The following is a 10,843-nucleotide window of genomic DNA, read 5'->3' on the forward strand; positions in this document are numbered from 1 at the left end:
CAACGATATAAGATACGTGTTTTGAATGTTTACGGTTCAATAGTTATGGTTGTTTGAAGTTGGATTCGTGCATTAAGTGTTTAAACTGCCCAGAATTGCTAAACAGATACATGGAGCGGCGCTCCATACCCTTGAGCGACGCTCCAAACCTTGCTGTCCAAAAGTACACTTTTTCGTTTAATTCTAACTATGCTATGCACCTCCGATTAACATGAAACTTGTTCTAACATGCTCACATATTATTAAAAACCTCGAAAAAAATAGTTCGGGACCCGACCCGAACGTGTTGACTTTTTCGTTGACTTTGACTTGACCAAAGTTGACTTTTGTCCAAACTTAACCATATACTTATGCAATCATTCTAACATGCTTTTATCTTTGTATCTTGCATGAAACTTGACAAGTTGATTCACATGCTATATTAATCGAGTCGTAATGAGCCATAGGACTAATTGAACACTTTGACCAACCGTGTTTACCGATATTGATACGAACCTATTTGTTTAGGTCAAGACTAGCATTTGTTCTTACACACATTACTTTGTGAAGTACAATTTACTATTCGTGCAACCAAGGTGAGATCATAGTCCCACCTTTTCAACAACTTTTACTTTTAAACTATGGAATGAGAAATATATACGTATCATACTTTTATGCTTTGAACACAAGTACGAAAACAAACATTCCACAGCGAGTTAGAACAGAAAGCCTCAATTCAATTATCATTAGTTACACTTGCAAGGTGTAAACGTGAACTTATGTTATGTGATCACATTGGGCTTGATGAGCCCTCATTCAGACGGTTTGCTACCGTTAGCGAATGAAATATATTTTCGAGTATAGTGTATGTTCTAACACTACATAACAGGGTACAAAACAGTTAAGTCTTGATAATTGGGTGCTCGCGAACATACTTTTGGAATACAAACGATTTGGTTAATCAACTATATTAAATCTTGTGGTTAAAAAACAACGTTACTAATACACCTATGATTTCACCAACGTTTTTCGTTGACAGTTTTCTATATGTTTTCTCAGGTCCTTGAACGCTAGGTGATACATGCTTCCGCACATTATTTTTGATACTTTCTTGGATGTCGAGTATACATGCATACGTGGAGCGTCTTTTGACTTAACTTAATTTGTGTCGCATAGGTTTCAATTGTACTTAAAACGTTGTAACATGTTTGGTCGTCGAACTACTTTGTAAACTTTGAAACATCTTTATAATTAAAATGAATGCGACATATTTTTGGTCAAACGTTGTCTTAATGACCTATGACCACGTAACGGGACCTAAGTAGATGGCGCCGTCTATGACGATTTTGTCGGGTCGCTAAACCCGACCCCGTTGACTTTGACTTTGACTTTGACCAAGTTTGACTTTTAGTCAAACTTAATCAAATACTTATGCAATCGTTCCAACATGCTTTTATACTTGTATCTTGCATGAAACTTGACAACTTGACCCACTGTGACAACCCGAAAATTTCTGACCAAATTTAAACTTAATCTGTATATGTTTCCCGATACGATAAGCAAAGTTTGTAATGTTGACTCTCAAAATTTTGGAACTACATTCATGTAATCAATTACCCTTTCACTGTGCTCGACGATTCACGAACATTTATGTGTATAGATATGTATATATAATATATGGTTATATTAATTGAAAACATTAACAAAGTATTATATGTATAATACTTTACATGAACGTATTTGTTTCAATATAAGTTTATTATAATTATCGACAAGATTATAAGATAATATCAAATGATTGAATTATCAGATATATTGTGATATGATTACGGGTCTCTGTTGTAAGGTCCACCGAGAATTAAGAAATCTATTCTTTTTAACGGTATTCGGAATAATTGGTAAAGTGATTTACAAGTAAGAACAAATGTATCAATTAACGGGAACTAGACAAGGGTTAGTGGAAATTCCTATTTAATTTCCAATTCATGTTTTATAATATTTTCCTCGTGACCTTGATAAGATAACTATGTTAACTTTCATTTTATTTAATGTGAAAGTAAGAATGTGGAGTGTAAATAACTTAGATGTTGGATATCGACAAGTTAAGTAACTCGACATTTTTCATTAAGATGATTTCATATGTTTATTTAACCTTTGGACTTTATCCCATGCTTCACCAACAGACTGTAATATAAAAACTTGAAACCTATTATGATTATATATAATTCTACTTTTCTAAAACGTTTTATGATATAACGATTTCCATTATTTTAACTTTTTAACAAAATGATTCTTAAATATATTTAGTTTTGGAAAACAAAATTATCATATTTATTTGATTTAGTTTTAAACGTACAAAAAAACGTTTTCAGTTTAAAAAGAACTTTATTATTAAAACGTATATAACTTTTATAAATATCTAGAACCACTTTTGATAACTCATTTCTTAACCATTATGATAAATATAAAGATAACGATATTTATATTTTATTTTATTAAATATATATAACGATTTAAATTAATATTATATATATTTATACGCGTATTATACGTACATAGTTTTATATTTTTACTATACTTTAACTTTACCTTTACTTTACTTTTACTTTACTTTAACTTTAATAATTCACTTTAATAATTCATACTTTAATAATTCATTTTAATAATTCATACTTTAATAATTTATTTTAATAATTCAAAAATCTACTATAAATAGAATTCAATAGGTTTCATTATTTCATAGAAACTTGAAAATATATTTCTCTAAACTCTCTCAATCGATTTACATATATATATATATATATATATATATATATATATATATATATATATATATATATATATATATATATATATATATATATATATATATATATTTACTCAGTATTATTTCAAGATATTATTAGTATACATAAAATACTACGACGGAGTTATGTTCAGACGATTTCAAAATAAGTTTTCAAACGGGATAGAGCTAAGGAAATTATGGATTATAGCTATGGAAGTTATGGGTATTATTCGGGGGTATAGCTCGTGAGGTTAACCTAGTGTTTATCATCTTCGTTGCGTCTACGTACTTTTCTGCAATATTGAATCTCAATATTGATACGTGAGCATTCATATCTTATCTTTTATATATTAATAGTGTATCCCTGACAAGTGCTCGAGTATATATGATTATGCATGTTTGTATGCTTAGTTTCGTCGTTAAATAGATTATGATAAATCATGAATTTAATACATATGCTACTAAGATAAGGTATATGATATGCATGTCGTTGGAAAGCTGGCGAAAAATTAATAACTTTTCATTTAGAAAGCTTATGGTTTCGATGAACGGATTAAAAGATATGGTCAACTGAATTATTAATTTTTGTATTATTATTATTAAAATGATTATTATTATTACTATCGTCGTTATGATTATCGTTATTATTATTATTATTATTATTATTATTATTATTATTATTATTATTATTATTATTATTATTATTATTATAATTATTAGTATTATCGTTAGTATTATTATAATTATTATTATTAGTATCATTATCATTAAAAACTAATATTAGTATCATCTAATTATTATGATTATTATTATTATCACTATTATAAATGTGATATAAAAGATGACTAAAAGCTATTAAACAAATCGATTTAGGAAATAATGAGTATAAGTATCATGATGAAATTAAAATATTGTAAGATATTGAATTAGATAAAAATATCATTTTCATTATTTTTATCATTATTATTATTATTATTAAAAGTATCATTAATATTAAAACTATCATTTTTATTGAAATTATCATTTTAATAGAAATATCATTGTTATTATAAAATATCATTATTATTATCATTTTAGTATTATTATAATTAAAATTATCATTTTGAATAGAATTATTATTTTTATATAAAATATTATTATTACAGTTAATATTAAAAAGTATTGTTATTACTAAAATTATCATAATCAGAATTATCATTTCATTATAATATCATTATTAGTAAATATAAATATTATTATTATTATTAGTAGAATAATAATTATTAATATTATTATTACAAAGGATGTTTAAGATGAAATCAAGTGGCAAACTTGAAGAATTGTTTAGTTTCATATGTTATAATCAGTATTTTAATTCATTTTAATTTTAATTGTCCAATGTTAGTAGTCCACAGTTGATAGTCCACAGTTAACAGTCCAATAATTCATATATAGCTTAATATATAATATTCGAATTAATTAATACGTATCGTGACCCGTGTACATGTCTCAGACTCGATCACAACTCAAAGTATATATATTATTATAGAATCAACCTCAACCCTGTATAGCGAACTCGTGCATTATAACATATAGAGTGTCTATGATTATTCCAAATAATATATATAGATGCGTCGATATGATATGTCAAAACCTTGTATACGTGTCCCGATATTTAAAGTGCGTAAAATAAATAACAGAAATTAAATGACGATAAATAAAATTGCGAGAATATAAATTATGATAAATAAATTGCGATAAATAAAATGTAATCAGTTAGCTAGGAACAGTTAGCTAGGAACAGTTAGCGTGGATTCTTAACAAAATTCTTCTCATAGTTAAATTGTTTGTTTCTAACAAATTTTATTTTGTCCAATATTTTCTTCATTATGCCACTTGTTGGATTCTGATAGATCAAAATCCAAATATGAAATTGAATGAAAATGATTATTCTGTGGTGAACGGTTACATATATCAGTGGTTGTAAATAGGATAGTAAATGACTGTTGAATTAGATTTGAAAGAATGTACAGTGTACTTATTAATGTGATATCTAAATATTCCTCGGGTATTACCTACCCGTTAAAATATTTTCACCAATAACAGTTTGTACGAAAGAATTTTTAATTACAATCTTTATGAAAATATACTTACATATATATCTTCTTCAGATGTAATCATGGATTTATAGATATCAATTGTTAAATCGATGATGAAAGATGTGAATGATAACACATGTGAATTAATTATGATAGAAACCCTTTAAAGCTTCTTTTATCTTTCTCGGGTATTACCTACCCGTTAAAAATTCACACGTCATAGTTAATATGAAAAGAATTTTTATTACAATCTCGAGATATACATAAATATATACATATATCCTTTAATCGTGAACAGAAAGTAATGAATTAATATTTCATAATTCATCATTCTCGGTACTCTTCGGTGTCTGTGGTGCTTACGGAGCTTGTGGTGATGGAAATGATGCTGGTGCGGGTGGTGTTGCTGTTGGTGTTGGTACTGCTTGTGGTACCTGCGTAGTAGATGCGAGCCTAGCTTCCAAATCGAACACCTCCAGGGTTTCTGCTTTACGCTCGAGTCTATGAATTAGTTCTACCCATTCTTTCGTAAGGTTTGTCAATTCTTGATATTTAGTTCGAAGTCTTCTAACTTCTTCTAATAATCCTACCTGATTTGAATTCGGGAGTAGAGGACGAATACTATCTTTAACTACATTGAGTCGACCTTCGAGGCGGAAAATCCGTGCGAAAAGAGTGAAAACGGTATTGCGAACAGGTTCGCCAGTAAGTGGATCGAGCACTCCGACGTTAGGTGGTAAGTTCGGCTCGTGATATGGAGTACCTTCTTCATTTCTCCATAGGGTAAGTATTTCGCGAACCCATCCCCATTTTATAAAGAAATCACGGTAGTTGATCGGTTGGTGTGCTCCCGTCACGCTATCTTCGGAGTCAGAGGAACTTAGTCGATTCGTAGAGGCCATCTTACGCGATCACAGAAAAGATTTTTGGTATGAAAAGCTTAGTGACAGCAAATGATAGTTGGATGGTATTCTCAATGCATAATATGCATAGATATATATAGTACCAGGATCCCTTAAATTACGGAGAAATTTACTGAAGATATCAGGCAAAGTTTACCGTAATAGATACGCTAAGATATGAATTTATCTATACACTATCTATGCAATAAAGGCAGTAAGGCATGTCTAGACTTAGGAATGATAAGCAAGTAATTTTCCACTAGGAATGATAAACAATACTTATAATATGCAGCTAAGGTCAAAGTCCAGACTCGCTAATGCATCCTAACAACTATCAGTTAGACACACTAATGCAAGACCTGGTTCGCTAGGACCAACGCTATGATACCACATGTGATGACCCGTCCTAATCCTCCTGGATGAAGGCTTCAACATTTGGTTCCATTGCGAGGTACTGACTTAAATATGCGATGAACGACTCCATGTAATATGAGCAAATGCACAGCGGAAGATTTCTTTCATACCTGAGAATAAACATGCTTAAAAGTGTCAACCAAAAGGTTGGTGAGTTCATAGGTTTATCATAACAATCATTTCAATATATTAATAGACCACAAGATTTCCGTTTATAAATATATGTACACTCGCAAGTGTATAAAAGTATTCTATAAGTTGTTGAGCGCTTCGGTAACCATACTTAACCATTAATGTGGCATATTCCCTTTATTATGAAATCTCCCTACACTGTACCAAGTGTAGTAAAAACGAAGTACTATGCAACCGTTTACGATACTAGAGCGACTAGCCCGGTTGGGGTGGTTAAACCCGATAGATCTATCAATAGGATTCGCGCTTACATGTTCTTCCAACATGTAGATATTAGTTACCAAGCTATTAGGGAAGATATGCAAAGTGGTACAACTCAACGTAGAATATATTTTAAGTACTTGTGTCTATTTCGTCAATAAAAGCAGCGCATGTATTCTCAGCCCAAAAATATATATTGTAAAAGCAATTAAAAAGGGAGCAAATGAAACTCACCAAACTGTATTTTTGTAGTAAAAATACATATGACTATATTGAACAATGCAAGGTTGGACTCGGATTCACGAACCTATATCATTTATATATATTAACACATATAATTGACATGTAATAATAATCAAACTAGTTTATACGTATTACTTATTTAATTTAGTAATATATTGGTTATATGTAAATGTCTATGTAAGTAACGTTATTATGTTGATAGTAATAATAATAATGTAATGCTAATAATATTGATGATAATAATAATGATAATAACACAAATGTTATGATAATTTTAATAAAAATAATAACTTTGATAATAATGAAATTTTTACTAAAGATGATTCTTTTAATAATACTATAGTTCTAATAATAATAGTAATGATACTAATAGTAAAAATAATAATAATATTAATAGTATAGTTCATAATAAGTCTTAATAATATCAATAGTAAATAATGATAATATTAGTTAAAATGATACTTTTAATAAAAATGGTAGTTTTTAGTAAAAATGATACTAATAATAACATTAATATTAATTAATAATAATATTAATAATAATAATAATAAATAATTAAATAACTACCTCAAGGAGTAGCCCCTTAAAAATATCCCAAGTACGGGTTTGAACCCGCGACGTCCCGCTAACCCGATAATGCCTTAATCTGTAACGACCCGTCAAAATCGCTATTGACGCGGCACGTTAATCATTGATTCCACAGTGAGGTTTTGACCTCTATATGATACGTTTTGATAAAATATTGCATTCATTAAAATAAGTGACTTTCTAAACATAGAAAGTTATAAACATATGGGCGAGTGCTTAGGTATAAGCAAAACCCCAAAATACATAAGTCTTTAATTTACAGGTTGACATCACAGTCCAATTATTTATTACACAACGCAGTTTTATTTTGAATGCAATAAACTTTGTACAAAGCATGAGAGACTCCATGCAGGTAACAAGCACATCACAGCGGAAGCATTCTAAGGACCTGAGAATAAAACATGCTAAAAAGTCAACACGAATGTTGGTGAGTTATAAGTTTAATTGCTCGAGTCATAAACATATATAAAGATAGACCACAAGATTTCATCAAAAGTTTATCAATAGATTCTACGTAACAGAGCACCCTGGTAACTAAACTTAACGCTATAGTGATAATTACCCTATTCGTTTTAATACACGCAAACCAACGTGTCTTAAACTCAAATAACATACGTCCGTTAAAAGGCTAGCGCTCTAGCTCGGACGGGGATGTCAAGCCCTATGGATCCATATACAATTATTCGCGCCCACCAGTCCATATCCTATGTACTGGCAGCTACTAGTTACCAAAGCTAAGGGATTTTCGGTTTAACTCAGTGTAGAATTTTGTATGTACTTGTGTATTATTGCGTTTAAAATAAATTGCATGTATTCTCAGCCCAAAAAAATATTTAAAGTATTTAAAAAGGGAGACTATAAACTCACAGTTCAATATTGAGACTCAATATTGTAGGCAAATTGCGTAGACGTAATGATGGTAGACGACTGTATAGTTGGCCTTGGATTCAAGAACAATACCCCGAACAATACCCAATATTTCCTTAGCTTAAAGCGGTTAGAAACCCGAATTAAAAACACCCTCGTATATACCTTATTATTATTAAACTTAAACTTAAATTTAAAATTATAATTATAATATAAATATTAATATTGAGAGATAATTGTGAAAAAACTTCGTCGAACAAACTGCGTATTTATATTACTTTTCGATTTACTGTAGCTTATGTGAACGCATGGCCGCCTTTTCCATTTTTGTTTGCTAGTTCGTCAACATCAAATAGTGTTTACTGTAGCAAATAGTGTGTACTGTAGTAAATAGGGTTTCACTGTAGCAAATAGTGTTTCAATGTAGCAAAATAGGGTTTCACTGTAGCAAATAGTGTTCTACTGTAGCAAATAGTGTTTACTGTAGCAAATAGTGTTTTACTGTAGCAAAGTAATTTTTACTGTAGCAAATAGGGTTTTACTGTAGGAAAGTCGTTTTTACTTGTATATATATATATATATATATATATATATATATATATATATATATATATATATATATATATATATATATATATATATATACATACATATAATTGTTCATGAATCGTCGAGAGTAGTCAAAGGTAATTGTATATATGAAACAGTTCTAAAATTTTGAGACTCAATCTAACAGACTTTGTTTAACGTGTCAAAATAATAAATCGTATAGAGAATTGGTTTAAATAAGTCGAAATTTTCCGGGTCATTACATTTTGTAATCCAGTGTATTCGTGGTCCGTTTTAAGTATCGTTTTGTCGTACCGAAGGCCCGGAACGCTAATCCGATCGTTAAACGCAACCAATCGCTTAATTTATTAAAATCCCAATAAATTAAATATTTTAAAAAGTTAATAATTAATAAAATTAATTATTAAAATAAACCCGAGCATTTCGTTGCTCAAAAAGCTATTATCAAAATCGTATCGTTTTTATCGTATTTCATTATCCGAAATATTTATTTGAATCAATATCAACCCATATTAATTATTGAAACCCTCCAAAGGTCAAGTACGCATTTAATACACGTAAACACATAAAAGTTAAATAATCGCCGTTAAATAAACTAACGGAAGGTTAACGAAAGTAACGGAAAAATCAGGGTTGTTACATTACCCACCTGTTATTGAAAATTTCGTCCCGAAATTTTAGTGATCGTCCGCTGAAGTGGTTTCCTCAGGAAACAATTGCGGATACTTCAGCCTCATCTGGTCTTCAAGCTCCCACGTGAACTCTGGTCCTCTTCTCGCGTTCCACCGAACTTTAACGATAGGAATTCTGCTTTGCTTCAACTGTTTGACCTCTCGGCCAAAGATTTCAACAAGTTCCTCAATGAAATGAAGTTTGTCGTCGATACGTAGTTCCTCTAAAGGAATAATCAAATTATCATCGGCTAGGCACTTCTTTAGATTGGATACATGTAAAACGTCATGAATACCGCTGAGTGCTTGTGGTAGTTCCAATCTGTAAGCTACTAGTCCAACTCTTTCAGTTATCTCAAATGGTCCAACATAGCGAGGACTCAGTTTACCTCGTTTCCCAAATCGTACAACACCCTTCCAAGGTGATACTTTAAGCATAACTTTGTCCCCAACTTGGAACTCTATGTCCTTCCGTCTAACATCGACATAACTCTTTTGACGACTTCGAGCCGTTCTTAATCATTCCTGGATCTGTAGAACTTTCTCAGTTGTCTCCTGAATAATCTCAGGACCCGTCAACTGACTATCTCCCAACTCGCTCCAACAAACATGAGATCTACACTTCCTTACATACAATGCTTCAAATGGTGCAGCTTTAATGCTCGCATGGTAACTGTTATTGTATGAGAACTCAGCTAGTGGTAAATACTTATCCCATCCGTTTCTGAAATCAATGACACACGCTCTCAACATGTCCTCAAAAGTCTGAATAGTCCGTTCGCTCTGGCCATCCGTCTAGGGGTGATATGCTGTACGCATATCTAAACGAGTCCCCATTTCTTTCTGCAATGATTGCCAAAACCTGGAAGTAAATCTGCTGTCGCGGTCGGATATAATAGATATAGGCACTCCATGCCTAGAGATGACTTCCTTAATGTAGATTTGAGCCAATTTCTCCATTTTATCAGTTTCCCTTATCGGTAAGAAGTGCGCAGACTTAGTGAGATGATCCACGATAACCCAAATGGTATCGTGACCTCCCGCCGTTCTTGGCAGTTTCGTAATGAAGTCCATGGAAATTCCTTCCCACTTCCACTGGGGAATCTCTGGTTGAATCAGTAATCCTGATGGCTTCTGATGCTCAGCCTTGACTTTGGCGCAAGTCAAGCACTTCCCGACATAGGTTGCAATGTCAGCTTTCAAGTTCGGCCACCAATAAAATGCCTTCAAATCTTGGTACATCTTATCTGATCCCGGATGTATTGAGTATCTCAACTTGTGTGCTTCCTCCAACACTAGTTCTCTCAATCCACCAAACTTTGGTACCCAAATTCAGTTAGCAAAGTACCG

Source organism: Rutidosis leptorrhynchoides, chromosome 2, assembly GCF_046630445.1.
Source record: "Rutidosis leptorrhynchoides isolate AG116_Rl617_1_P2 chromosome 2, CSIRO_AGI_Rlap_v1, whole genome shotgun sequence".
Classification (NCBI taxonomy): Eukaryota; Viridiplantae; Streptophyta; class Magnoliopsida; order Asterales; family Asteraceae; genus Rutidosis; species Rutidosis leptorrhynchoides.